Source organism: Aedes aegypti, chromosome 3, assembly GCF_002204515.2.
Source record: "Aedes aegypti strain LVP_AGWG chromosome 3, AaegL5.0 Primary Assembly, whole genome shotgun sequence".
Lineage (NCBI taxonomy): Eukaryota > Metazoa > Arthropoda > Insecta > Diptera > Culicidae > Aedes > Aedes aegypti.
The window spans coordinates 251,829,344-251,852,705 of record NC_035109.1 but is presented as its reverse complement, the minus strand read 5'-3'; positions in this window follow the sequence as shown (position 1 = coordinate 251,852,705).

Sequence of the window (23,362 nt, the reverse complement as noted above, 5' to 3'; positions counted from 1 at the left end):
TTTGACCTAACACGTCTTGTTTTAGCTCCATCACAAAAAAAATTAGACGTCATTTCGCGTTCTAAATTTGTTTTGAATCCCACAAATTTGGTCTAGTAGGGCAAGTGTACCATTAGTGGTGCACCTAAGGGAAAACTGCTAAAACACGGTGCTTAAATCATGAAATATATGATTTTAACGTATCATTCGATAGATCTCAAACCCTTCTATCATTCAAATGTATAAAAATCACGATTCATTTGAAATTTCCCTGCAAAAAGCCTTGCACCAATAATAGGAACACTGTTCCTTTAGTGCAGGTATATTTTAAGGATGGTTCCTTTAGTGGCGCAAACCATTGATTTCTTATGGGACCCTCCACTATGGGTACTGATGCACCACTATAGGTGCAAAGGAGCAAAAAAATTAAGCAAAATAATTGTTTTAAATAGTTTTACGGTTAAATTTCATGAATATTATTCGATTACTTGTATCATTTTCGCATCGTACATAATACAAAAATATCACATAATCATTTATTAGCGCGAAACATGCCAAAACACACTACCTCCACTATTAGAGCTACCTCCACTAAGGGAGCGTTTGCCCTAACCTTTGATATTGGTCATGTTAACATTCTGAGAGAAAATTAGTAATGAAAAATCAACAAAAACACATCGAGATATGGAGACTTCGAGATAAGGACGATATCTATTAATGGTTTTTCAATGATGGAATAGACGCTTTACCCTTTATATTACTAAACTGAGCATTGCATTGATTTGGACGGATGTTCTTGGTCTTCTCATGACTCCATCAAATATAGGCTTCAAGATTTCTAAGCGTGACCAGCAGTGCTCTATCTAAAGCGTTTTAGTATGACACAGACCCTTCACAATTCACATAGGTAAAAGAATTATTGTTTTGATTTATATCGATGTTCTTGATCCACGAAAGATTTAACAACTCAGAACAACTCTCAAGTGCAACACAACAATACAACAACAGAATAAATGCGACACATTGCTCTAAATTTCTTCGCAAATGCAAAGACTTCAAATGTTCATAGATCACGTTTGTAGAGCTGGAGACCATATTCCAGAATATTCTTAAATTCATAGCAGGTATGACCAACATTTCACGTCTGAACTACACCACAAAGCATAAATTGAATACACCCGATTCTGTTTTTGCACGGGGGATGCGTACCGTGCAAAAAAAGTTTTCAGTTCAAAATTTCAAAAACCGTGTAAAAAAAGTAACAGCATTTCTCGACGTTTCATGTAAAAATAAGGTTTTGGCAAAAAATTTTGTATGGAAACTTTTTTTGCACGGCCGTGTAAAAAAAATCCGTGCAAAAACAGAATCGGGTGTACACATCAGAATGTTTCCACGAAACTTATCATTCCAAAACATAATTTTCCATCGTCTCAACTCAATTTTGAATTTCGTGAAAATAATAAAGTCAATTGGATTCACGTAAAAAAATACTTCCTAAAAAAAAACACTTTCACAGTGGGTAGTTCTCTCATTCCGTGAAAAAAAATTAGGTTCTCATGGCTGTTCTGCAGCTTTATGTTTCATTATTGAGCCTCGCCGAAGGTTCCATACTGAAGCCAAAGTTCCACCCACTGGGAGGTTTGCTTTACAATTAATACAATTAAAAACTTACTTTTTTCGGGCTCAGTCATGTAACAACGATTCGGAAATACTTTTTCATGCCCATTCAACTTTTCCGTATATTTACATTTGGTTCCTTTGCAAAAAGAATACTGGACGTCAATGGAAGAGTTTTTATTCCGAGTGGGCAAATATTGCCTTTTCCGGTTGAGCCGCACCAAACGAAGGAAGTGTAGTTCATGGGTGGGAAGGTTCAGCTTGCTCTGCTGCAAACGAACCTTTTGTTGGCCGTATTCCCTGCGCTCTTATTGAACCGTGTATAGTGGTTGAACTTCCGGGTGTTAACTGGCCGGAGAAGTACAGAAAAAAAGTCTTTTGGCACAATTGGCTTTGTCACCATGGCAAATTCATGGTGGTTTCACAGGATAAAGGAACTATTTTACGAGACACGTTGGCAAACATGGATCAAATCACGCTGTGGCTCGCCTGAAAACTAGCTCATCTTTCAATTGTATTCGAGGGCTTAGCTTTTTTAATGACGAAGATGGACAAAGCATTGTCCTCTCTTACACGTGTTCGCTGGAGATATCACATGTTTGTTCTGTCCACGTTCCTTTTACTCACTGTTCGTTTCTGTCACAACCGCCAGAGATGTGAAAATTGAAGAACAAATGTCCGAATGAAAAATAAAAAGAGAACGAATGTATGGTGTTTAATTTTCCTGCCGGACCTCACACGATTCTGTGGTGGAACGACATTTCGTTGGAAGTGTTCTTAACTTTGGAAGTGAATTGATCGAGGGTATCGTGTGTAAAGAGACCAAAGGTTCTGTTCTTTACTGCGGGTGTCACTATGATGTTTGTTTATGTGTATTGAAGCACAGTGGGATAATATGGTTTTCATCATCTTGTAATAGGTTTCCGCTTTTTCAAGCAAAATATTCCAAGAATATACCTTGATTTGTTAAACTGATCATATAAAAAAATCTAAAATGACAACTTTGGCAAAGGAAGCTCTCAGTTAATAATTATGCAAGTGCTCCTAAAAACACTAAGCTGAGAAGTTGGTTCTGTCCCAGTGAGGACGTTAATGCAAAGAAGAATAAGATTTGTTAATTCGGAATAATTTGCCACCAAACAAATCATTTATAAGCTGTTGTCGTTTAGACCATTTGTTCCTAAATTAAAATCACAGGTGTGTCGATTTGGACTTTTGTCTCATATACTTATTGAAATCCATATAAGCATCATGGCCTTGTAGTAATGTTGTTAGGCAGCTGAGCACTTAGGGTTTGAGTTTGATTCCTGTTGTCCTATGTTTGTTCGTTGTCAAGTGTTACAGTCCGCAGCTACAAAACTGAAAACAAGAGAGATGTTTCTTATCACGCTGATCTTACTTCAATGTAGATTTATATGAAATGAATAAAAACATGATAGTTATCAATAAAAAACGATAACAAACACACCCTTACATCTTTTAAGGAAACATTTTGTTCCTGACGATCACATCCTTTATCAAATATCCCACTGTGCACTGCTGCACTCGTTCCAGCTAGCACAGCTGATGTTAGGTACACAGGCAGAGCATACCGAGAACAATATTTGTTCGGCTTTATTGTCCAAAAGGAAGCCTAATTTAATATTGTCATCTTTTTCGGTAAGGTATGTTTGCAAACAAAACACCAAGCATCATGACACCTTTTCTATCTCTTCCCTTCCCGGTGAAGAAGGGAAACTAAGACGACCACATTGATTGTTAAGTTGCGTGGTCGCCATTGTACGCGTGGTAGGTATAGATCTTTTTTTTTCACTTTCTTAGGAGAAACCCATATCCGATGAAACCAAAATTCAACCAGAAACCTCGTGTGGTGACATTTTGCCTTTTATTGTGATTTCATAAAGTAAGGCAACAGATGAAGAAAAAAAAGTTAAAACCCAATAAAATTTTATTCTTCTGCAGCTTTACGCTTCTTTATGGCAAAAAAAACTTCTCACAAAGTGCGGAGGGTTGCTTCTGTTGCTATTGCCGGACTGCTGTCGACTTTTGGTGCTGATTTCTTCCCGTTTCAAAATATATGTACACCATTCAACTAATGCTGATATATGGGCGAACGCAAAAGTAGTCCCACTATTTCTTGTGTACACGTAGGAAAAAAATGCTTGGCAGTAGTGTTGCGTCCGAATTTGGGAGCCAAAATGTTGTTTAAGCCTCGGCGTGAACCCGTGAGCACGAAAAATTACAGAAAAAAGCCGGTGTTTCTTGATTCTTGTTTATGCCGGTGTTTTTGCAGAGAGGTGAATGATTCAGCTGCTCAAATCATAAGATCAGCATACGGATTAAAATGATGATTGAGGACAAGAGCACTTTCTTGATAGTTGTAGTATATTTTTGGTTTAAAACAGTGAAAATAAAATGCTTAAAATCTTTTCAAATTGCATTTCAGCTCACTCTTCTCAAGACATGATAAGGTTTCGGATGCAATGTACGCTTGGCTAACTTGTGTAAACTATAGCTTCCTACACTTGCAAAAATCATCACAGTTAATTTGAATGATTTGGTTGGTGAGGATCAGAAATCCAAATTTAATTGAAGTTATTTTCGAAATTTTAACTTGTCATTTATGTTTGATTTGCCAATAATTACAACGATAAATGATATTTGAAGTTTTTATATTTGCTCCAATTTTGCTTAGGCCTGATATGTTGACGATACATTACAAAATGTTGGTGGAACAAGTTTTTTACCTAGCAATTTGTTAAAGATAGCTCCAATTTTCCTTATGTATATAACAGTTTACCCTTAATGAATCTATACTGAATCATCAACTCATGGAAATGACGAATTGTTAAGGCGAAGTAGGCCGTCATTGAAATGCAAGCTGAAAGGTCATCATTGTTGCCAAAACGAATAACGGGCTACTTAGCCTTAAACAGATATGCTCATCATTGAAATCATAGCATTTTATTTGGTTTTTCTCATCGCAATTGTCTTTTTGTATTTTTTTTCTTTCAATTTTATCGTCACGGCAATCTGTTATGAAATAGCCAACTTTCTAGCACTAGATTATGCAATGTCTTGAACTAATAATGCAATCGATTTCAATTAGGTAATGACTCATTACGCAACACTTAATAGTCCCGAGCAACACACATGTTATAATTGAGTATTTTCAATTGCTAGGGGTGGGGAATTCAATGCAAATGATGAGTTCATCTCTATTTTATTTGAAAAAAAAAAATGCAAAAATTGTTGTACGCAGCTCTTTTCAAAGCTTTTCATAATTCATTTTAAGTTGCAAAATAAATCATTTCATAACATTTTCAGAAAGAGCCATTTGATTATGAATGCATCTCGATGCATTTCTGATGCCCTTAAGTTGTCCTTTACAAAATAGCAAAAAAATGTGTATGGTAGAAGCACCGGTTTTGGCCAGTCTTAGATTTTTTTTATATTTAAAGCCCTACAAGGGCCTACATGTACTGCAAATTCAGTAAATGTTACGTCACACTATTTTCCCAAACTTCTTTACCAAGTCCAATGAAACAGCTGTTAGTCGTGCTCCACTTGCTATGCCAGTCTCCTGGTTAGAAACTGGTGGTTTTCCACGAATGAGCGCATGTATTTTCCAGTAAATATATATTTCTCAGTCGTACATTTCAAGATCGACAGCATTTTTCTTTCGATTTTTTAATTGCCCAAAAGTCAACATATTATCGAAACTGGATATATATCCCTTTCGGAACGAACCAGCACAATTGTGCTGTTCGGCACCCATGACATTGAATGATTTTTTAAGCCAATAAATCATTGTTTCACCAAACTTTTTTGATCTCGATTATTGAATTACCAATGATTACTTGTAATTAAGTGCAAAAACTTTTGTTTACATCGTGTTTAGAAAACACCAGCTCAGAGTAAACAAAATATAAACAAACACCGTAAGAATTGAAGAAGTTTTATCTGTCGCAACTTTTCAACTATTCGTTTATTTTTAGGTATGCACACATACGAATCGAGAGTGAAAGAGTCATTCTTTGAAATGGTGAAGACCAAATGTAAATTGATTCACACAGCAAAGATTTCTGGTGCCGGCACTTACCCGGTCGATGTTCGTTGTGGACTAGCGTTGGGCAAATTTGTCCAGAACATCGATGTTACTGAATCGATTCACAATTGAACTGTCGAATCGATTCACCGATTTAATCGAATCCTTTGCATCGATGTTTTTGAATCGATTCGAATCGGATGAAAATTGAAATTTATTACGTTTGAAATGAGACCAAATGCATTTGTATTCGATTTCAACATCTTTCAATCAAATCCGTTTCACCTCGTTTCAACATCTTTCAATCAAATCGATTCACCCGATTTTAGGTGCTCAGAACATCGATTCAAAAAATCGATTAATCGGAATGCAAACATCGATTTTCGGAACATCGATTCAAAATCGCCCAACGCTATTGTGGACTACCAATTTTCATTTTCAGTATTTTGATCAAGTTAAGTGGTTGAATCTGGCTCTAATGCCCACAATAGTGCATGATATTGTATTGGAACATGAATGAGAGATAACATACGAATCATAAAAAAATATGTACTGTACAAAAACTATGTATCAGAAACCCAAAGATTTGGTTTAAAACCTTTTTTATTATAGGTCCATATTTGAAATAGATTGGGAATCAAATTTATTGTCTTAAATCGCCTGTAGCAAAATTTAAGAAGCAGTAAAATTTTTGGGGAACGTTAAAAAATTACGTCAATCATCTAGGGGAGTGGGGGTGTACGAAAGTGTGACAGCGCATGTACTAGGGGCTTGGGAAAAAGCGTGATAGTGAGGAAGGATTTAGATAGACTTAAAAACAATTGACGTAATATTTGAATGTCCCCTTGCTTTGATTGTCCGTCAATACCATGTTGAAGCGATAATTCATTTTGATGTTCTACAATGTATGCTGGTTCAATATCTGCTATAATACTTATGAAGTTGGACAACTGGAGCTGAAAACCTTTACTTACTATTTGCTTCTGAACTGCAGAGTCTTTTAAATGGCGTACTATTGATGGATGCAGCCCATGCTGGTATTACTTGCAAAAATGTTGTTTATTACGTTGATTTACAAAATGCGTTTTAAACTGGGAAACTGCTAACTTTTGCAGTATTACGAAATACTCAACTAAACTATTAAGCAATGCATGAAGTTCTGGAGTCTAGATTATCCGCTCATATAAAAATTTATTGTTTCGTTTTTTTAACCTTAAAAAATATATTGTCCATATCTTGAATTTTGAGACTGAGTGTTGGGGTTTTTTTTTATTTCCGTACAAAGTGGACCGAAGGGTATCAGATTTTCATGAAACTTTTTCCACAGGCAGGGCTCTTCAATATATAAATAAAAAAAAATGAGAAAAATTTAGGGTCGCTTATTTTCCCGGCAAACTCAGTTGGAATTTTTTTGTTTTCCTCTGACACTACTTACTTTGAAAAATCATAACTCAAGAAAGAAGCATCGTAGAAACAAAGTTTTTTTTTTATGAAAATGAAAGCAAATTTTCTCAGGAATAAAAAAAAAATATTAACTAGAAAAAGTTTTAGACAAAATTTTCCACCGTTGAGAAAATTCTTAAAGAAAAGCCGGAAAAACTATGCTCCAACTAGTGGAAAATTTTGAAAAATATATTTTTGAGAAGATAATTTCATTCAGCGATTACAGCTGAAATTTTTGAAATGTACTTTTTTTTCGTTTTTGAGTTATGGCCAATTTAGTGGAAAATGACCATATAAGCCTTTTCTTTGAAAACCCATATTTCAATCGAAGCATCGGAAAAACAAAGATTTTTTAATGTTGCCACCTATACCATCACAAGGACCTTTTCCATGTGAGGTTGGGAAAAAGTGCCATTCTGCTTTAATTATAAAATAATTTTCATGGTTGCATACATTTTTGAAATTTGACATTAAGCGAATGGCTAGAGATGCTAGTGCTAGAAAGTCAGCAGAAATTAATAACGCCAAACATTTTTTCGACTGGGCTGTGTCGCAAAAGGTGAAAGATCAATTTAAAAAGGATTAGGAATTTATCTATGCAACTGAAAATGACTATTCAGAGGCTGGAAAATTTCTTCAGGAAAGATTTTCTAACCTTGTTCCAATTCCTGGAACAAAACAAATATCATTCATTTATACCAAAAGACGAACCAAGCATTTTTGCTAGTGAATTCTCAGATGCACATGAAAACCAAGAAAATACAGCATGCTTTGCTCTTAATAATACAAAAAAAACAAAAATCTTTTGTTGTTAGCAACCAAAGACAATCTTCCCGGTTGAAAAAAATAGATAGTATTAAGATGAAAATGTAAGTTATATACTGAATAATTGAATGAATAAAATTAAAAAATAATAATAATAATCTTATTTGTTCCATAGAAAAGAAAGAATCCCTTTTCAATGTAATGAAGAATTGAGGCAGAAACAGTTTGTTTCAGGTTTTCTTAGCGGTGTAATTTTTCATGAAAAATATCATCCATTGCGACTTATACTTCATTAAAACCAATCCCATATCTTTTTTTCAGATGTTTTAGAAAATTTGCAATTGCTTAAATAAAAAATCTTTGTTTTTCCGATGCTTCGATTGATATATGGGTTTTCAAAGAAAAGGCTTATATGGTCATTTTCCACAAAATTGGCCATAACTCAAAAACGAAAAAAAAGTACATATCAAAAATTTCAGCGATTAAAGCTTATGAAATTATCTTCTCAAAAATATATTTTTTGAAAGTTTTCCACTAATTGGAACATAGTTTTTCCGGCTTTTCTTTACAAATTTTCTCAACGGTCGAAAATTTTGTGGAAAACTTTTTCCGGTTAATTTTTTTTTTATTCTTGAGAAAATTTGCTTTCATTTTCATATAAAAAAAACTTTGTTTCTATAATGCTTCGTTCTTGAGTTATGATTTTTCAAAGTAAGTAGTGTCAGGGGAAAACAAAAAAATTCCAACTGAGTTTTCCGGGAAAATAGGCGACCCTGGATTTTTCTCATTTTTTTTATTCATATATTGATGAGCCCTGCCTGTGGAAAAAGTTTCATGATACTCTGAGACCTTTCGGCTCAAACCCGTACGGAAATAAAAAAAATCCCCTGTTGCAAAATAACTAGCTGCATCGATCAAAGAAGTGTGGGCTTAATTCCCGCTTCAGCTCGTTTTTTTTGTCAGGAACGTATTACGACTGTGCCATTTGGCGTTGCATGATAGTCTGTTGATTCGTGTGATGCTCTATTCAAAGGTCTTAGTCGTACATAATGCTTTCCATGGTAGGGTTGACAGCTTAAAGAACCCATGCAACCGAAACGAAAGGGAAAACAAAACTTACGAGTATGGTCAGGGGTCATTAAAAAATTACGTTCATCATTTAGATGAGGGGGGGGGGGGGGGGGGGGGTTAATGAAAGTGTGATAGTGCATGTATTAGGTATTGGAAAAAGCGTGACAGATGTAGAGGGGGGGTCTAGAAATCCGGAAAAAACAATGGACGTCATATTTGAATCGTCCCTCAAAGCTTTACATTTTCTTTTGTAATCGAACGGTCACACCGATTGCGAAACTTTAAAAACTCATGGCAAACCAAAAAGCCTGCTGATCGCAGCTGTTTTATGGATTGTCTTATTGGAAGCATTGTCAGTTTCTTTATTTTCAAATCTGATAATTTTCGAATAATTGAATACATTCGAAAAAAAAATTGATTTTTCCATGAAATTTTTCAAATAGCTGGAATATATGTAACAATTTTAAATGGCAAATTCATGCTTTAATATGGTTAAATGGTTTAATGGTTAATTAATGGTTTTTGAATTCCCTGTCATATGATAGCAATCCGTCTTAGTTCTTTCAGTCCTACAAGTTACTTAAAACAAATATTATAATGACGAAAATTTAATTTAAAGCAAAATACTCGATGTAAAAACTAAAATAAAGTAAATTTGATTATTATTTATTTAGTTGGTGTTACATCAATTAATTTGATAAAACCTCGTTAACGATGTTACGCCAATTTACTCGCTCCATGGCTGTGTCTCTCCAACTTCGATTTTGGCCCACGTTCTCCACATCTTGTTGCACCTGATCAAGCCACCTCGCTCGCTGTGCTCCTCGCCTTCTTGTGCCAACTAGATTCGACGAGAACACCATCTTTGCAGGATTGTTGTCCGGTAGTCTTGCAACATGCCCTGCCCAGCGCACCCTTCCGGCTTTCGCAACCTTCTAAATACTGGGTTCGTCGTAGAGCCTAGCGAGCTCGTGGTTCATTCTCCGCCGCCACACACCGTTTTCCTGTACTCCGCCAAAGATCGTCCTAAGCACCCTTCGTTCAAACACTCCAAGTGCTTGCAGGTCCTCTTCCAGCATGGTCCATGCTTCATGTCCATAGAGGACCACCGGTCTTATAAGCGTTTTGTACATGGTACATTTGGTGCAAGGGTGAATCTTTCTCGACCGCAGCTTCTTCTGGAGCCCATAGTAGGCGCGACTTCCACTGATGATGCGTCTCCGTATTTCACGACTAACGTTGTTATCAGCCGTTAACAAGGATCCGAGGTAGACGAACTCATCAACCACCTCAAAAAAATCCCCGTCTATGGTAACACTGCTTCCCAGGCGGGCTCTGTCGCGCTCGGTTCCGCCTATCAGCAAGTTCTTTGTTTTTGACGCATTCACTTTTGTCGCTTCACGTTTCAGGCGGGTGTACAGGTCTGCCACCGTTCCAAATGTTCTGCCGACAATATCCATATCATCCGCGAAACAAACAAATTGGCTGGATCTTGTGAAAATCGTACCTCGGTTATTGAACCCGGCTCTCCGCATGACACCTTCTAGCGCGATGTTGAACAGCAGGCACGAAAGTCCATCACCCTGTCGAAGTCCCCGGCGGGATTCGAACGAACTGGAATGTTCGCCCGCTGTACTCGTCCATGATTTTCCATAGCTTTTCGCGGTCGATGCTATCATAAGCCGCTTTGAAATCGATGAACAAGTGATGCGTTGAGACTTGGTATTCACGGCATTTTTGGAGGATTTGCCGTACAGTGAAGATTTGGTCCGTTGTCGAGCGGCCAGCTTGATAACTTCCCACAAACTCATTTGTTATTGGTGATAGACGAAGGAAGATAAGGAAGATAATCTGGGATAACACTTTGTAGGCGGCATTCAGGATAGTGATCGCACGATAGTTTTCACATTCCAGTTTGTCGCCCTTTTTGTAGATAGGGCATATGACCCCTTGCTTCCACTCCTCCGGCAGCTGTTCCATCCCAGATTCTGACAATCAGCCGGTGCAGACAGGCTGCCAATCTCTCCGGGCCCATTTTGATGAGTTCAGCTCCAATACCAGCCTTACCAGCGGCCTTGTTATTCTTGAGCTGGTTGATGGCAACCTTAACTGTCGTGACCCTCGGCGCCTGTGTTCTCCGTGCCATTCAGGTGTTCATCGTAGTGCTGCTTCCACCTTTCAATCACCTCACGTCCGTCCGTCAAGATGCTTCCGTCCTTATCCCTACACATTTCGGCTCGCGGCACGAAGCCTTTTCGGGATGCGTTAAGCTTCTCGTAGAACTTTCGCGTTTCTTGTGAACGATGCAGCTGTTCCATTTCTTCACATTCCGCTTCTTCCAGGCGGCGCTTTTTGTCCCGGAATAGGCGGGTTTGCTGCTTTCGTTTTCTTTTATATCGCTCCACGTTATGTCGCGTTCCTTGCTGCAGCATTGCAGCCCGCGTTGCATCCTTCTCCTCCAAAACCTGCCTGCATTCTTCGTCGAACCAATCGTCACATGTTCTCCTTTCCACGTACCCGACGATGCTCTCGGCTGCGTTGTTGATGGCTGCTTTTATGTTGCTCCAGCAGTCCTCAAGAGGGGCCCTATCGAGCTCGCCCTCTTCCGGAAACGCTACACAGTGCTTCGTCCCTTGGACAAAAGTAAAAAAATCAACTTTCATATTCGACCGAATCAAGTAGGCCATGATGTTAACATATGTTTTGAGCGTGTAGTACAGATATTAGAAAGTTCGTGCAGTTTTCAAAACAAACCAGAACACCACGTGTTGACTAGTTGTTTCATCGTTCTATATTATTCATTGTTTTCGTGTCAATCCAGTCCCTCTACAATTCGCTTCATTCCCATCTTTATTATATTTTCAAAATGAAAATCGTTATGGACCGTATTGAAACAAGTAAGTAGGAGTCATTCCATTCAATTTTCTGTGATATATTTTAACAATTGTTGAAAAAGATGCTTCTGAGCTACATGTTTTTTTAATACAGAAGAAAATTAAAACACTTATCTTCTTTTTGCCCATACAAAAAAGTACCTCAAAGTACCTTTCTGAAATCCACTTAAAAACAAAATTTAAAGTTTTTTTTTAAATTCTGGAAGTGATTCCAGCTGCATTTGTTTGCCAATTGTATGTCATCTTATGATTTTTAGGATATGCTGCCGCAACCATCAATAAAGATTGAGTTATAGCAATAGTTTTCTGCCGCTCCACCCAATCGGAAAAATCATGTTCTGAATTTCATGTACAATTGTTATGGCACTGATTCATTCTCCAAGATATTTGAGAAAGAGCTAAAGACGTTTTGCAAATTTAATTATTGCGAAATAAACCAAAAGTGGGCTAAATGTGGAAGATCATACAAAATTTTCTTGAAGCAAAACTCCGACTGGTTAGCAAAACCAGTTCAGCTCTCGCGCAATCAGGAAACTGACGATGCAGATATTTCCTGCTCGGCTGCAAAGGCTGGCATGGGGCCTCACAAACCGTTCAATGAATGTTCAAGGAAAGCTAAAAAGGGACGTGTTGCAGATCTTATCAACGAAGAGCTCGCACTCGCTGATAATTTATCAAATTCTTCGAGTGAGGATTAAGTACAGGTCATGACTGCAGCACAGGCATTAGCTTTGAACATTGATTTAGATCTGTCGGAACGAAAGTACAATTTGCTTCGAACCACTTTGAACGAATTACATCTGAACTAGCTTCCTAGCCTTTATGCGCTAAAGTAAGAGAAACAAAAAATAATTACGAAATCGATTTCTGCATCAGAAACAGCTGCTACAGTCGATCTATAACAGCTCATGAATTGTACTGCATCCAGTTTCATGATGGATACCTCGTTGGAAGCTTCTACTGCTGTTAAACTGGTTTTCAAGTGGGGCTTCGATGGAAGTTCAGGACACAGCATGTACAAACAAATATTTTCGGAAGCAGGAAAATCGGATGGAAGTTTGCTGACCGGGACCATTGCGACGTTCCGTTGAAAATGATCGAAATAAAAGAAAATAAAACCCTCTGGTCAAACGACATTTCAATTTTCTTTTGTACCAATAATTCCGTTCTCGGATGATTTATAGCTCGTAAATGAATTGTGTTGCTAATAAAAGAAACTTTATTCAGCCTTTTTTTTTATTGGATTTCATTTTATTCATTGGAATAATCAGTACTTCAATATTTTTTTTTATAAAGAGATGGTTATTGAGACACTTTTATGGTTACGCATGTCACATACATCGTTCATGCAAACGACTCAAGTACTTTTTCATGCATTTTCATTTTGAAAATTTCTTCCAAGCGAGCACTGTTCTATGGTGTAAAATGTAAAATTTGACATATAAGCCACTCATGCCATCACTGTTATAATGTGTGTCATTAATGCCAATAATGAGTTTTTTTTTGTGTATAACGAGATCTTCCTCAATATCGTAGGGCAAAACCGTATAAAACATCCCGTTATGACTTTTGTCCCCAAGTGCCATACGTTCGAAGCACTGTGCGCTACCTCGATATGCTGCGCGTATGCGGCAGCGACGTTCCGGCAATACTACGTCGTGGAATAAGTGCACAGCTCGTAATTCAATCCTTGTATTCGTCGGAGGCAGCTGCTGGCGTGGCCACATTTCTGGAATTTGATACAGGAAGCCCGGTCCACTAAACCACTCCGGATCCAGATCCCATTCACCCTTCCATTTCGTCAGACAATCCGCTATGTTCAGCTTCGAAGGTATCCATCTCCACTCCGACAACTTCGTCAGACTTAAGATTTCTCCGATCCTAAAGCTAACGAATTGTTTATAACGCTTCTGATCCGAAGCTATCCAGGACAGAACTGTTCGGGAATCAGTCCAGAAAAAGGTTTGATGTAGTTGAAACGACAAATTTTGCTTGATTTGATGCGACATTCTTGCACCTAATACCGCCGCTTGCAGTTCCAGGCGGGGGATCGTAAGTTGTTTAAGAGGAGCTACTTTCGATCGTGCCATTGCCAAGGAGCACTTAACTACTCCATCGACAACAATCCGTAGATATCCAGCACACCCGAAGGCATTTTCTCCAGCATCGGTAAATATGTGCAGTTGGATGTGACCGAAGTCCTTTGACTGCACCATACCAAAGTAACTGCGAGGGATTTCCAAGTCGGCGATTTTAGGTAAAACGCTTACCCATGATCTCCACTTTTTGTACGAATCGTCGTCAATGGTTTGATCCCAGTCACATCCGGACCTCCAAAGATCTTGGATTAGCATTTTTCCCTGCGTGGTAAATGGCGCTAGTAGACCTAACGGGTCGAATAGGGACATAACCGAACTAAGAACGATCCTTTTTGTAGTCTTGCCAGAATGATCCAACGAAATTTCCGCTCCAGATGGAACAGCGAATGACAGAACGTCCAAGCGTGGATTTCAGATAATGCCCAATACTCTTTCGTTCTCGGTTGCTTTACCTTGATGAAAATGTACTGTTCGAGTGCTGAGTTACATTGACGGACCCCTCGGTCCAAGAATCCTTATCGAGGAAGAAATGCTACACCCGAGGACGAGAACACGAGTGATCGCTCATTCAACCGATAGAGCAGTGTGAAAAGGATCGGCAAATGGCTTAGACGGAGCAAGGAATTATCAATCCCAAATCCCAAAATATGTTTAGTTGTTAGTATAATAAATGTAGTTTGTTAAATGAAGTGTTTACGTTGAATGTGTAATGAAATCCCACCACGAATCGGTCAACCGACCGATAAATGCAATCACCGGACGTCCACTTCAATCACCCCAGGAAGCGTAATCTAAAGGCCACCAAATACAGTCCACTCATCGGAAGGAAAAGGACCAGCTCCCAAACATTGGTCCTTCGAGCCGGATTATTGGAAGGATCGTGTGAAGTCCAAGCGCAATTACACAACACCGAGGAAGGATAGTTGGCGCAATTAATTACCCCAGCAAGCCAACAAATCGCCATCGCAAAACAACTGCAAACGAAAGAAGTGCACTCACCGTTTTCATCAGCAAAAAACATCGTTACCCGTTTCATGCTGATTGGAGTGTGAATAATTCCAATTGGAAACTGCTGATCATCCAACAGCAGCACAACCAACATCACTCTGTGTGATATCATCACTTGCGGAAACCTAATTAGGCTGATTGCCTTGGTTCGTCCAGGTAATTGAACACTAGAACTATATGTCCTGCCGTTGCTGGACCATTTTCGGTCTCTACACCGTTTTTTCCTTCTTTCATCACTATAAATTTCGCACTGCACTACCGACAATCTGAGATCCGACGGTAAATAACACACCCCAATCAAAACAAACACGGAACACTTTCATTCATCGCGATCGTCGTGATTGAATCGACCGAAATTGAATGAGATTCACCACTGGATTCGAAATCATCTGCACTGATTTTCCCGTCGGTAAATACGGCGCCGGTCGGAAAACTAGTCAAAACATCACCGGACCGACGAGAACCACGGCACACTGGAACATTGTAACGTAGAGAAGTGCAACCCAACTACCGACGGCACCAAGAAGGAAACATTCACTGTTTGGAAATTCCACCGAACATAGCAACATCCACCACTAACTCTTTCGATGGCACTTAAATTTTGATTCGATGGACACTAAGCGAATATTTCACCGTAAGAAAGTATCGCACATCAGCTAAGAACGTTTCCAATCCAACAACACCAAGACGACTATTTACGTTGCGCGACGATCGATCGAAGAGAGCGAATCCAGCACAACCGGCGGAGACGAAATTGCACACTGTGTGCGGTTTGGATCGATTGGGACGATCGGTGTCAGCAAGCTGCTTGTTTTCACAGATCAGTGATGATTGTATTACACACCAATGTATATGTCTTGTCGAAGCGAGCGTAGATAGATTCCTATATGTATTGTTTCTTTCGTCACCGTGGATGTGGTTGATTCAACATTAATTTTTGTGGAGCATAATCGAGGGGCCCGCAAATGCGATTGGGCGATTAATGCTTCCACTATTGAGGAAAAACAGTGGTGTACCGTGATATTCCGGCACACTGTTAATTGGATAATTCGAGGCGCCCAAACTGCCTTTCCAGGTTAGTTGAACGGTATATGCCTTGCCGAAGTTGGAAATCACAGAATATTACAAATATTTCTCCCATGACATGTGATGCACTTAAACGTTTCAGAGGGTTTCATCGTCAACCGTTTTGAATCTGCTTGAGGACATACCTGTAGAGAGGGTGGAAATTCCTGTTTGTCCAGGTAAATATAAGAATTACTCTACAGTGTATGTCTAGCCGAGGCTAGGATTAGCAGAATTCTACATCCACTTTTTTTGTGTTCAAAACTGTTCGAGCATACTTCACGAAGATGCCATCGACGACATCCACCGCCAGGAAGACTCCAGCCATGCGGGCGCTAAAAACAACGTTGCGGTCACTCCTCCTCATGTTTCAGGACATTTGTGGATTTGGGGACAGGTTGAGTGAGGTGAATAGTGCCAGCCAGGTGACGGTTCGGCTGGAGAAGCTTGATGAACTATGGGAGAAGGTCAACGATGTGATCCTGGACATTGAGACCCACGAAGAGTTTACCGAAGAGGACGAGATCTATTGAGGGATTCCACGGAGGCATGCAAGTCGATTCTGATCGACCATTTCAAAAATATCTGAAACTCTGCACAGTTTTTCAGTTCCATCTAAATCGTCATTTTCCGATATCAAATCTTCAAGTTGAGTCACGACTAACTTTTCAAAAGGGTGTATGTGAAAATGGTTCAAAAATATTCAAAAAGCTGCACAGCAAAAACGGTTCGTTCGATTGTTAGACAACTAAAGAAACAAAGTTAGACAACTAAATAAAGATTCAAAAAAAAAATACACACAGTAAAAAAAATTTTTTTGCATTAAAAAACAATCTTTTTGTCACAAAAACTCAAATATCTCAAAACCCTATCGGAATACCAACGTAATTTTTTGAGGGAAAACGGTCCATTATATTAGCTATCTACCATAAAAATTTGGTGATGGTAAGCCAATAAACAAAAAAGTTAAGACATTTCAAATATTTCACAAATTTGACACTTAGTGAAATTTTTTTTTTTCATTGTTAATTTTTTTAGGACCGCAGTTTGTTGCTGAATTTTTTGTTAAGGGTACCACATGAGGTTAACAAGTTGTTTTCATGATATTTTATTTAATTATTCATAACTATTATAGCATCTATTAGAAAGTTAGACGCGATCCAGTGTTGTGATCTAAAGTCTTGATAGTGTCATATTTTTTATTGTACGTAACTGAAGAAAAATTCTCTCAATAGTGTTGAAACCTTTTGATAAAAGAAACCTATAAGAAATCTAATATTGAAGACAAAAGCTACAAAAAAAGTTTTCTATACAGGTATACGACTAGTTTACCTGCAAAAAGTTTACCTCGTAGAGAACAAGGCTGGTCTATACCCAGGTGATCTAGTATACGTAAAGCAGGTCGGTTTTCTCGGCGCTGGTTTTCTCCACAAAGTTAAAATCTGATAACACCTGGGTATAGACCCGCCTTGGTAGAGAATAGACTTTGTTAATCATATTTGGGAGAAAGCGAGTAACTTCAACAACATCAAAAACATGATAGGTACATACCATGAACATACTCACGAAAAAGCTAAAAATATACTACCACTATGGTTATAAAAGATTTAATTGTAAAATTTTTCTTCAGTCAAGCAAACGACACCAAACTAGTCAGTAAAAACTTAAAAGTGAGTAGTCGCTTTCTCAACTGTTGCAGGCCGTTTGCAGAAAAAAAGTGTTCGAAAGAGCTACGAAATCTCACCGAAAGCACCATAGATAAACTGAAAGCGGCTGGTTATGCTCCAATGTCTACATTGAATACACATTTACGCATTTGTACGTCCTGCCGTTTAAACGTTGACAAACGGGCAATCTGTACATCCCCGGTGGATCAGGTTGCAGGAAGTTCGAAAACAACAACAACTGAGGAATTACTAGATGCACCGACAACAACTGAGGAGTTACCAGAAGTACCAAGTGCAGATAGTCTTGCCACGGTACCATCAGCGACATCTGTTTCAACAAATCAATCAGAAGATGAGTGCATCCAGAAGGTCAACATCGAACGCTTCAACGAAGGGATAGCTGGAATAAAAGTGACTCCGATTAAATGGACAAAGATGGGTTACGTCAATTATCCCGAGAAAAAATACCGTGAAATCAACGAAGCTGTACGAAGAAACCTCTTCAAATTAGGACCTGAGGATGTGGAAAATACAGACTACGATGAGGTAATTATGAATATGAAGGAAAGGTTCTCGAATCTAGCCACGACAAGGAAAGAAAAATTATTGATTTTGTCGATGCTGCCAAGCTCGTGGTCTATTCAAGACGCCATTGATGAGTTCAAAACCAATAGAAATACAGCAAAAGAGGCAAAATAATTCAAAAATAACTGTCTTGCAACCAAAAATGCTAGGTCGAGTACTTCATTAACAGATGAGACAAAAGAAAAAATAATTCAATATTTTGAAGACGATGAAGTAAGTAGAGCTATGCCTGGCCAAAAAGATTATGTATCTGTAAAAAAAGATGGAAAGCGTCAAGCAATCCAAAAACGATTAATGATGACTACTTTGAAAGAAGCGTATACACGCTTCAAGGAAATTAACGAAAATATTAAGGTAGGTTTTTCCTCATTTGCAAGCCTTCGTCCAAGGCAATGCATGCTTCTATCCAATTCAGGAACACATAATGTTTGTGTGTGCACAACACACGAAAATATTAACCTAATCTTACATAGTTTGAAAAGAATCAATTTATCAAAGGATATTAAAATGTTAACTGGTAGTCTTTTGTGTGAAAATACAACATCAAATTGCTATCTACGATCTTGTTCGGATTGTCCAGATTCTTCATCATTGGAAAATACTTTATTCGCTGAGTTTGAAGAAAATTATATTGATCAGTTATCATTTGAGCAATGGGTAACCACGGACAGGTGTGACCTAGAAACTATTGTAAAACCTGTAGATGAGTTTGTGTCATTTTTTTGCTTGAAATTAGAAAGTTTAATTCCTCACGACTTTATTAAAACAGAGCAATCCCGCTTTTTAAAAAATACGAAAAATACATTACAAGATGGTGAATTTTTAGTCATTTGTGATTTTTCTGAAAACTATAGCTTTGTATTGCAAGATGAAGTGCAGTCCCATCACTGGAACGTACAACAAGCTACAATTCATCCATTTGTTATTTATTTCAATGGAAGTACGCAAATTGAACATTTTAGTTTTATTGTAATTTCCGAAGATTTAAGACACGACTCAGTATCTGTAAATTTGTTCATTGCCAAAATGATTAACTTTTTACGCGTTGATAAGGATAAAGAAATCAGAAAGATATATTTCATGTCTGATGGAGCAGCATCGCAGTACAAAAACCGTAAGAATTTTTCGAGCCTATGTCAATTTAAATCAAAGTACGGAATTGATGCAGAATGGCATTTCTTTGCTACGTCACATGGCAAAGGTCCTTGTGATGCTATTGGAGGAACCATAAAGCCATAAAGCATGGCCACAAGAGCAAGTTTAGCCAAAGAACGTGAGCATCCAATTAAAACTGCAAAAGAACTATTTGATTGGGCGAATCGCAGAAAAGAAGAAGATTTAACAAAATTATCATTTTGTTTTACTACTACTGAAGAGTACGAATTAACGGCATCAGAGCTCAGCGAGCAATATAATAACGCGAAAACGATCCAAGGAACCCAAAAATTTCACTGTTTCATTCCATTGTCAGAAAATAAAATTAAAGCAACACTATACTCGAACTGTACAAAACTGATGCAAAAGTGTTCGATATTGTAAAAAAATTGAATAACAATAAATAAATAAATAAGTTTTAATAAAATGTTTTCATGATCTCATAACGCATACCCAAATCCAAAACTTTTAAAGTTTATATATAACATTTAGAAACTCATCGATCATACTCTAAAATAAATATCCTGGTAAAAAAAAAATATTTTCGTGTAATCTGTTAATTCATTTTAATTTATACATATATACATATACATATAATATTTATACATATACATAATATTTATACATACAATATACATAATACTAATGAATACATGAAAACGACTTGTTTAATTCACGCAAGGCCCTTAACAATAAAATCAGCAACAAACTGCGGTTCCCGTAATAATTTACACCGAAAATTTTTTTTTTTTCTACAAAAAGTGAAAATTGTGACATGTTTGAAATGTCATAACTTTTTTGTTTATTGGTTTACCATCACCAAATTTTATGGTAGATAGCTAATATAATGGACCGTTTTCCCTCAAAAAATTACGTTGGTATTCCGATAGGGTTTTGAGATATTTGAGTTTGTGTGTCAAAAATTATGTTTTTTAATGCAAAAAAAAATTTTTTTTTACTGTGTGTATTTTTTTTGGAATCTTTATTTAGTTGTCTAACTTTGTTTCTTTAGTTGTCTAACAATCGAACGAACCGTTTTTGCTGTGCAGCTTTTTGAATATTTTTGAACCATTTTCACATACACCCTTTTGAAAAGTTACTCGTGACTCAACTTGAAGATTTGATATCGGAAAATGACGATTTAGATGGAACTGGAAAACTGTGCAAAGTTTCAGCTCAATAGAAAAAAATGAATTAAAAAATTTACCAAATTTTGGTGCTGTTGCTTGGAAACACTCTATTTCAAGAAGCGGTCGGACTTCGGCAGCAAGTATTACAACACCAAAGCCTTGCTGCTGGACAAAATCAAGGAGTTAGAGGAGCCGTTTGGGAATAATCAATCCGTTCAAAACCTGAATGTGTCGCAGCAACCAACCATCGAGCACGTGCGACTGCCTCAGATCAAGTTGCAGACCTTCGACGGCAACATTAATGAGTGGTTGAGCTTTCGCGACCTGTACACGTCGCTTATTCATGTGAAAACGGACTTGCCTGACGTAGAAAAGTTCCACTATATAAAAGGATGCTTGGCAGGTGAGGCCAAGGCGTTGGTGGACCCTTTGGCCATTACAAAGGTCAATTATCAAATCGCTTGGGACATTTTAACGAAGAGGTATAATGACAGCAAACAGCTGAAGCGGCGACAGGTCCAGGCGTTGTTCAGCCTTCCTAAGTTGGCTATGGAGTCAGCTATCGAATTGCAATCCCTTTTGGAGGGGTTTGAACGAACTGTGCAGACGTTGGACCAGCTAGTACAGCCCGATGACTACAAAGATCTTCTACTGCTGGATATTCTATGCTATCGCATGGACCCAATGACGAGGAGAAGTTGGGAAGAATTATCTTCGACCCAAGAAAGGGATACAATTAAAGATCTGGTCGACTTCCTACGGCGTAGAGTTAAGGTACTGGAATCCCTACCCGTAATATCACCCGATCTCAATCCAGAGTTCTCACTACCGGAATCAAGGCCGTCTAACTTCCTATCGAACAGCCCAGTTCAAACATCAATCCGAAGCTGTATAGCGTGCTATGGAGATCACCTCCTTTACCAATGTCCAACCTTCCGACAGATGGCTATAACCGATCGTGACAAGGTGTTACAGAACAACGCACTCTGCCGAAATTGCTTTAAGCGAGGACATCGAGCGATGGAATGTCTTTCCCGTTATGTCTGTCAGAAATGTAAAGGTAAACACCACACTCTGCTGTGTTTTCGACTATCCCCTATAGAAGGTGAAAACGGATCGCCGTCTACCCGAACTTCTGCAGCGGGCAGAAGTACCCGATCTCCAGGGAGGCCGAAGATTCCCCATGGAACGCCTACCCCGGTGGAGTCCGTATGTGTGGAAGGACCTCAATCGAACAGATACGTGACCAGTAACATGGCTATTCGTTCGAGAAAGCTACCGACCAGGATTGCTCATTTGAAAAGATCAAGGTATCCAAGAAAGTTTTCCGGAAGACAAGACAATCCTCAACAGCGTTATACATCCGAATCCGAAAGATGGCATGCAGAGAGAGGGTCAACAGAAACGAGTCCCGAGTATTCGCTAGCGTGCAAGGCCCAGCGAAGTGGTTCGCGAGCAACAAACGAAAAGGGTTACTCGAAAATAACGGGGACTGCAACCAGATAGCCAGATGGAAGATGATGAACCGGAGTTTTCAGGTACCACCGGTTGTCAACCTCAAGAAAAGGAAATAATGGCTAACTCAAATAAACGACTGAGAGACGGCATCGAGGATAGCCAATCCAAACCAAGAAGAAGGAGTCTGTAGAAGTAGAGAACCCAAAAATAACCAACAAATGATGAAGGAAGAGGAGCCCACCTAAATCCAGTGACAAAGAGTTAACGACAAATGTGGTATCCGTGATATTAGATGAACATGGACACCAACAGTATTCAAAACTGGTATTTCCTGGAATCAAAACCAAATGAATCGCATCTCCGACATGAAAATCCAAGTCAACGTAGCGAAAATCTGATTTAGCAACCAAACAGATGGCCAAACCAACCAAATATCAGTGATGGTCAATCCAATCAATCAGAAGTTTAGAAAAGAGAATTTGCGGAACCAATCCAAAGGAAACAGTAGAGACAGTCAACCCGTCCACGTGTGCACGAGAGGTTTTGTTCTTTTCGTTTCAGAAATCCCAGATATTTCAGGGCGGGCGAGGATGTTCGAGTGCTGAGTTACATTGACGGACCCCTCGGTCCAAGAATCCTTATCGAGGAAGAAATGCTACACCCGAGGACGAGAACACGAGTGATCGCTCATTCAACCGATAGAGCAGTGTGAAAAGGATCGGCAAATGGCTTAGACGGAGCAAGGAATTATCAATCCCAAATCCCAAAATATGTTTAGTTGTTAGTATAATAAATGTAGTTTGTTAAATGAAGTGTTTACGTTGAATGTGTAATGAAATCCCACCACGAATCGGTCAACCGACCGATAAATGCAATCACCGGACGTCCACTTCAATCACCCCAGGAAGCGTAATCCAAAGGCCACCAAATACAGTCCACTCATCGGAAGGAAAAGGACCAGCTCCCAAACATTGATTTGCCGATCCTTTTCACACTGCTCTATCGGTTGAATGAGCGATCACTCGTGTTCTTGTCCTCGGGTGTAGCATTTCTTCCTCGATAAGGATTCTTGGACCGAGGGGTCCGTCAATGTAACTCAGCACTCGAACATGTACCAATCCGCTTGATTTTTCTTCGCCCAGTCCGCAAAGTACTAACGACCAATTTCTGACTTCAAACCCCGCTTTGGCGTTGATGCATTTCACCTCCTTAGCCCGGCGTAGGGCCTCTTCTTCAGAGTCAAGACTATCAAAATAGTCGTCCACATACGTTCGATCCACGATTGCCAATGCTGCTTCAGGGTACTGTTCCGAGTGTTCAAGAGCGTTTCGGTTTTTAATAAATTGTGCCGAACATGGGGAGCATGTAGCCCCAAAAG